At 33.3% G+C, this 8,758-nt stretch overlaps 1 non-coding gene across 1 annotated transcript; it reads left to right on the forward strand.

Annotated features, from left to right (window-relative positions):
• Positions 1-107, forward strand: LOC113504351. Its single transcript, XR_003401561.1, has one exon. It is a non-coding gene; the product is annotated as a U6 spliceosomal RNA (small nuclear RNA).
• Positions 108-8,758: the final 8,651 nt, after the last annotated feature.

Consider the following 8,758-nt stretch of genomic DNA (forward strand, 5'->3'; position numbering starts at 1 on the left):
GTACTCGCTTCGGCAGTACATATACTAAAATTGGAACGATACAGAGAAGATTAGCATGGCCCCTGCGCAAGGATGACACGCAAAATCGTGAAGCGTTCCACATTTTTTTGGGAATTTCAGTTCGATAGTTTATGGATGAAATATAGTACCAATAATTTGAGTTAATTTCAAGAATGACTTCAAAGGATATCCGATTGGTAATTGATTTTTATAATTCAATACATCGCCACATTTGTAGATGATTTGTTGATATAAAAACCGTTTAAAAGAATGTGCGATCCGATAATATTGTGAACATTTTTTATAAAATATTCTAGTACAAGTCCAACAGGGGCTTACTAAGATAGTTCAACTTTTTTGAATACCTTAACAAATTGAGACATTCGTACATATACAAATGAATTTTATATCATAGTTTCTTTATGAGCACTTTCGTTTGACGCCCTTTTTTTACCGGTCGGAAAATCATCAAATGACCCCGCTTTGGGGTAAGCAGAAGGGAGTGCCAGACTTCTACTGACTAAAACCCACCCATGTTCCTTTGACCTTTGTGTACCTTGGCCACGTTATTCGGACAATGCCGCTGACATTTTTTTGGTTTGGGAATCCTCATGGACACAAACTCCCTGAGGGGAGGAATAGGGTAGTGTCAGACTCTTTACTGACTAAACCTGAACCGCCGTGCTACGTCATCCGCGTTTTTGTGTCGGTTTATGGTAAGGCGTTGCAAACCTTCATACACAATCTCGCTGTTTGCACAACACACCTTTTAAATGAAAACAACTCATAGTAAATATGAACATATTTGATCTTTATTTACACATCAGATGACAATTACAATTCTCAGTCTCTATCGTCTACTAGCCACACATAAAATAAATGCTGGGCATACAGTGACCAACATTGGCCCAACCATTTTGGCCCTATCTTCAACCACAATGTTGGTAGCCAATATTGGCCATTATATACTTACAATACTTGACTTCACCAATAGATGGCGCTGTTAAACTACAATGCAAGACTTGAGTATAAATTCTTGTAAAAAAATCTTGCATAAAGAAAATCAGTATTGCCGCAGTATTATTCATATATATTTAAGTCGAGAGATATGACAATATAATATAATATTATTGCATTTCAAAAAAATCTGCATTTTTCGCTAAAACAATGTCTTGTGTCTTGATTATAAAATATTATCATAAAACTCGATTTAAATCCACCATTTTCAATTATATTAAAACTAACTTACATTAAATTTTAACTAATCGTTCATTTCGAACTAATATTGCGTGTTAAAATAGAAAATTTAAAACTAAAAATAAAACGAAATTGGCTGCGAATATAAAAATAAAATTGATTATTCAATAATAAATACATTTGTCGAACGAATCTATTTAAATATAGGTTTACAAGTAAAACACATTTTGAATAAATGCAAAAAAAAACAAATGAAATCAGAAAAAAAATTCTTGTCAAGTCTTTAACAAGTTCACGAAACATCTGGGTAACAGATTAGTGGTTACCCATCCTTGGACTGGCTGAGGCAGTGAAACTTAAACCTCATGCCAAGACCAATGGTCACCCATCCTTTTAACAACCTGGGCTAGTGAAACTTGACCTTCGTTTCATCCAAATTACTTCCACATAGGATAGTAAAGATATTTAAACCTATATCAAATTAGATTCGTGATTTCATTGTACGCGTGAAAGCAAATGGCAAAGATGATATAATAATAATATTAGGACAAAGTGTCTCAACTTCTTGAGTAAAATGTATCATGTCTGAACATCATAAATATGTTTGTCACTATTAAAAACAAGCCCTTAAAAAAATTTTTCCTCGCGGGGGGTATCACAAACATTCAAGTCACTTGCACCAAGACACCCAGACTCAAAACAAACGTTCGTGGATCACACAAATGTAACGTCTTACGCGGGGATCGAACCCGTGTACTGAGGGTTTGGCGTGGTGACCTCAACCACTCGGCTATCCGTGCAGACCACACAAGCTTGTTAAATAGTGCAAACATATCTATATAGACATGATAAGTAATATATTGTCATTACATAAAATTGACTAGGATAAATAAAGATAATAAAAATTCAGTCAAATATTAGTTTTTCATTAAAAAACCTGGACCCCAATTCTGCTATTTACAATGGCCGATGAATTAATGGAAATTTGAGATTATTCTCTTTAGCATTTTGCCAGGACAATAATTGAAAATTCATAGTATTGATAGAGTGTTCCGCCTCGTATTAAATTTCCAATTATTGTGTAGAAAAAATACTTAAAATCACATAAATAGTGTCAATTTAATTAAATTTCCGTTCATTCATCGGCCATTGTAAATAACAGAACTGGGGCCCTGACTATGTGATGTGAGTTTCATGCTTATATAAAATTATTTGAACAACTGACTTGTAGGATATTATCAACTGTAGTTTTTGGAAGAAAGGGGCTTAGCAACACCTTGGAAAGTAAAATTATTGCAGGTGCGAAAGCGAGATAGCATGCTATGCGGTGAAGAGTGTTGCTTCGCTTCATCATCATCGTTCCCCTGCCCTTATCCCAATTATTATTTGGGCGTCGCAACATGTCTTTGTCATCTCGCATAAAACACTCTTTGCAGGCATATCGTCTTTCACACAATCCATCCATCGTTTCCACAACTGCAATAATGTTACTTGGACAGGTGTGTGCGAGACAGAGATTCTTACATCGACTTTTCTTACTTGGAAAAGCAAGAAATATAATCGATGCAAGAATTTTTTAGACACCTTTTCGTTGGGTTAGACTGAGGTTACCAAGAATTTAGACTAGCCGACCTTGTTATGCCACATGAAAAATAAACAGGACTAGCGAATAGGTACACAAAGTTTCATGAGAATCGGTCAAGCCGTTTGGGAGGAGTTCAATAACGTACACTGTTCATCCATAAATTTAATAATAATGATACAGATTTGTTATTTTAAATGACCGAGTTTATCACACAAACATTTGTCCTGGGTGGGAATCGAACTCACGACCTCCGGTTCAGCAGTTAGGCCTACTAACCACTAGACTAAGAGGCCATTTTATCTTTTAAAGCTTGTAGATTCTTGTTAACCTCAGTCTAAGGAAATTAGAAAAACTATTTGTAATAACAAATGGTTACGAATAAATTGAAAACAAGAACAACGGACTGACGGACACAGAATTTGTTCTTAAATTTATAACACACTTACAATCCGATTTCATAAAACTACTGAACGTTTAATTATAAATCTCCCAAAACATACCATATTGCCAATTTATATTACACAATTCTACCAAGACATTTAATAATATTGATAGAGAAAACAACAGATGCATTACATAGCCCTTGAGATAGAAAATGTCTATACTATTGTATAAGTGTAAGTTAGTCTGTTATACTTCCACTGCTAAATCACTGAATCGATTTTGATAAAATTTTATTAGAGCTTAACCTTTCTTGACAGAGATATTTTGTTGTTTATTTAAAAACACATTATCAAGTGATTGTTCTCATATTTTATTAAAAGTAGCAGAAATTTTCCCATATTTAATTTATAAATTATTGTTCTACATATAATAATCTATTAATTTCTCTATCAACATTGAACAAAGATAATTTACATTAGAAATGAACACCAGTCACACATTAAAGCAATCATTTTGATATAATTTTAAAACTAAATCGTGTAGGTATATGAAAAAATGTCTTTAAATTTTATTCTAAGAAATAAGCAGTCTATGATAATATCACTTAAATCAAGATATGGCAACACTAACGTTTAATTTAAATGGCAAGGTGATAGTATAGTCGCTTGGGATAATGCAGTTATTCTAACAAGATTTTTCAACTAACCAAGAAAAAAATGCTTTAAATTGCTCGTTGTTTTTTCACAGAAGAACAGATATATAATAATTATATTTTATTTTGAGTTTTTAAAATATTTTAAGAAAATGACAAATTGACGTGGAGAAGCTACAAATATATGAAAGTGACATATACAAGTCACATGACGTACCAAAAATTAATTTCTTTACATTTTAACAACTTTAACTACCACTTAAAAGAATTTTCATTTATTTATAAGTTAAAAATCTTGTCAAAATTCCTCCATATTAAAAGCGCGTCATGACATTGTGCTGCTAACAATAGGAAAGGCTTGCAAAGAGATACACTGACATCCAATATGTTGCTATCTTTGTCTGACACTTGTAGTTTTATGCCTGTGCGAGAGAGATAGCAAGAGTTTTTACTGAAATTGTTTGTCGTTTCAGTATTTTGTGTATCTCTGTCTTAAAGTAAGTCTACAAAGCTATGCTATGTGAAACTGGGGCATAATAGGTGTCATGCAGATTGGACTTTGATGTCATTGCCTGTTATATATGGAGAAGTTGTTTTATATATGACTTAAAAGAAATAATGGATGAACGGTGAAATTGAAAATAATTAGTCCGGAAAAACTTTTATCAAAAAAAAGTATTTTCTCGAACAAATATCATCTTTTAATTGGATACGACATAAGCACAAATTGCTGTCAAAATTTCATCTTTCAAATATTTTTTTAACAGCAATATTATTGCTATTTATTTGCATCTACAAGTTATGTAATAAAATAACAGAATAAACGCAAATTGCTTTACATATTTAAAGAAATGTCTTAACAAAACAGGCAATGGACATCGCATACAGCCAACAGAGCAAGTATTTAAGAGTATTAACAAATAAGGTTATCAAACCAGTCGAAATTAATCACCGACTATTCTCTCACCTCTTAAACAATATTGATATTGACAAAAAAAATTAATGGCGACATGGGAAATAGGTAACTTAGAATAAAGAGATACCTATGAAAGATGGGTAGTTATAGATAAAGTGCATTTAAATTTATGGGGAGTTGGTCGCAGTGACAATCAATGTAGAATTTGGACTTACATTTGTGTATTAGACAAATATTTGTTCCACCATCTTGTGTTACATGGTACATTGATTAACCCGACTGCATTTGAAAAATGTATATAATGTGTATAAAAACTCACAGACTCCGTTGGCTCGGCCACATCGACAGGATGGGAGAGGATCGCGGTGTGAAGAGAGCGTATCTGGGACGACCAACAGGTAGACGCCCAGGTATCGCTGGAGTGATATAGTTGAGACGGATCTTCGAGCGCTTCATGACTGGCGAGAAGTGGCGAATGATCGGGTAGGGTGGCATTCTCTCTTATCAGAGGCCAAGACACAAGTTGTGTGGCTGAGCCAACAGAGTAAGTAAGTTATTCCTTTGAAGTTTATTTATAATATATGAATTCTTCTGTCCGTATTACTCATACACAAGAAAATAACAAAATAAGTCAACACCATTATTTTTCAATTATTGTGAATGAAACCTATTTCCCGTGCCACCATTTATAAGGTTAAATTAATTAAATAATTTACAACCTTTTCCCTCCATCGTTCGTAGATATGTTCAGCCTTGTATGTACACTACATACTCTAGTACAATAATAATTGAAAAACTCTAAATTTAAGGCTACCAATATTTTAAGGTTAGGGGGAATTTTACTACCATTTTGTTAAATTATTTTTTTATATGGTAACCCTTGTTGTATAATGTTTAGATTCGTTTAAAGTGGCAAATAATTCTGTATATCAAATAGTGGTCAGGTTAATTTAAGTGGTTTCTTAGGTTTACGCGAATGTTAGACATTGAAATGAAAGTCTGCCCGTGACCATGATACCTGCAAAGGTTTCGAAACGTCGGGAACAAAAATCTAAAAATAAACCGCGAAAAAATCCGTAAAAGTAGTTTCTTTTCAGGTTTTTATAGTCTCTAAAAACAAATATATGGCTAAGGGCCGATTTTTCAACCATCAGTTAACTTCTATCTGAGGAATAAATATGACCGTTTGCAACTAATGATTATACACGCCAGTCGCTTTAGCAACTAAGCTACCGATAAGATTGACTAAGAATTTAAATTCGTTTAAGGACACATTTTTGGGCGGATAAGAGCGACATCTAATGGAGAAATAATAAACTTGTCTAAACATTATAGTCGTTATCGTTTTTGATAACTGCCACCCTTGGCAATTCACTTCCTAGCGTGAGCCCTGAGTTTGGATCTAAACACTCGTTGACCCGCAGAATTGAGAGTGGTGTACGACGGCATAGGACTATTTTGGGCTTGGCGATTTTCATCTAGGGTCTGGCACGTTAAATTGTGGGTCCCGGCTGTTATTCCTACATCTTTGACAGTCGTTACAGGTAGTCAGAAGCTTGAAAAGTCTGAGAACCAGTCTAACCAAGGGGTATCGTGTTGCCCAACTGGTTTGAGGAGGTCAGATAGGCAGTCGCTTCTTGTAAAACACTGGTACTTAGCTGAAACCGGTTAGAGTGGAAGCCGACCCCAACATAGTTGGGACAAGGCCAGGCTAATGATGATTTCTGGAGTCTTTTTACCTCACACGACAAAACATTATGCAACAAAGGTTAATAACTGCACATGCGACTGACTTTAAACAACTCTGTAATTCATTTCATCTGTATGTACTCAGTTATATGCGAAGAGTCTATTTAAATAACCTCTTTGGATAGGCTGTAGTTTAGTGAATAATAATGGGTTAATAATTTTGTATATACTAGCTGTCCCGGCAAACTTCGTACCGCCTAACAGTCGATGATAACAACGTAGACAATAATATATATTTTTTGCATTTTTTTCATAATTTATTACCTTTTAAACCTCCCCTGGACTGCTACGAATATTTCAATATTGAAATAAGCCAAATCGGTTCAGACGTTCTCGAGTTTTAACGAGACTAACGAACAGCAATTCATTTTTATATATGAAACGAACATATAATATATACAGGGTGTCCTAAAACTCAACGATAATCTGAGACCGGATGAAAGGCCAAGTGATAACGGATCAGGGAAAAATATAAAAAAATACCATATCACTCAGTTCAGCGATAAGAGACATTTAAAAAGTTGAAATTCGACATCCCTCGTCGCATCACAGCGAAATTGTCACATTGGTGATCACAGGACTTAAAACCTGTGATCACCAATGTGACAATTTCGCTGTGAGTATTTTTATTCCGGGATCTTCATTAACGATTCTATTATTCGAAACTATAAATTAATGCAATGAAAAAAAAATTTTTTTTTTTTCAAAAATTAGAAACAGTTTTTTTTCCCTGATCTGTTATCACTTGGCCTTTCATCCGGTCTCAGATTATCGTTGAGTTTTGGGACACCCTGTATATATGGATTTTTGGATAGTTGAAACAAATTACAAAGTTGTTTATTATTTACCTAATGAAGCTGTATATTAATTATTGGTATATGTATAAAAGCTATTTTTTTATTGAAAAATGTATATTGTATAGTATTGTATTAAATTTGACTGCATTGTAATAATACTAATAAACGCCTTAGACAACATTTATGGTAAATTTATTCTTTTCAACAAATTAAAATACAGTCAAATTTATCAAACGTCACATGTGCAGTGGTTTAAGAGTATGGCATGGAGTAACGCGGTTTAGGTTCGATTTACATAAGGGACTAGTGCAGGACTATAGATATAGAAAGAGACGAAATATATGTTTTGTCTCATTGCGTTTTAATTTTAGGCTAATTTATTTTATTAAACTGACGTTGCTATTTCTGTTATTTTAAAGCTTTCATATTAAAAATGAAATGTATCAAATTGTCCAGTTTTCTCATATCCCATCACTAGTCCTGCACTAAAATCGACTATGGCACACCACTAACATCGATTTCGACTAAAATCCGCGCACTAAGCTTAATTAAGTATTTACATAGGAATAGATTATTCAGACATTTTTTGTTCAATTGTCTTTTCATTGCTATATGTATGCTGTGTTATTGCTGTTCGTTCGCAACATATATAATAAGATTTCAATTATATTCTAAACACCGGATCTTTGCATAAATATGAACAACTTTCTTTGAATCGATATAACGATATTGTCCATTTTCAAAAAACCTCAAAAACTTTTTTTTTTTAGAATTCCATGTTTTTTTTAAGTCATTCATTTATAATATATGCACCGTAATGGCATTTAAAATATAACCGATGTCTTTTTTAATTATTTCGTCAATATTTCTCAGTACTTTCAAAATCACGTTTTAACATTAATGTATAATAACCTTAGATGGCGCTTCTTGAACAAAAGCTACTTTTAAAACAGTATCTAATACGTCATCGTAGTAATAAATAGTGTACAAATGTCTATCGTAAATTGAACTTTACCTTTTAAGACTTAAAGTTGGTTTTTGAGGTGACTTTTATGTGCAAAATGATCACGGCTTTAGTAAATATGGTATGAATGTGTATTCCAAATTTAACCTTAACGACATGACTTTAAAGTTGCTTTTCACCATGTTGTATGCAAATAACCACAGCCTTCGTTAATATGGTATACATTTATATCGCAATTTGAACCTTACAGCAAATGCCAATAAAGTAGTTTTCCACGATACTACGTACAAATCACACAGATTCTATATGATTTGGATGACGTTTCAGATGTTCCGAGTCTGCACCTAGGTATATTATACATCAACGTGTACAATGAAAAATGGACCTTATTCATAAAGAAATAAGAACGCTCTTAAAGTTATTCTAGAGCAATCGAAACTTTAGTAGCCATTGTGATCGCATAAGGTCTATAATTCATAACTTTGGTATTCGTGATGGCAAGTTAAAATAAAAG

This window comes from Trichoplusia ni, chromosome 21 (assembly GCF_003590095.1).
Source record: "Trichoplusia ni isolate ovarian cell line Hi5 chromosome 21, tn1, whole genome shotgun sequence".
NCBI classification, from domain to species: Eukaryota; Metazoa; Arthropoda; class Insecta; order Lepidoptera; family Noctuidae; genus Trichoplusia; species Trichoplusia ni.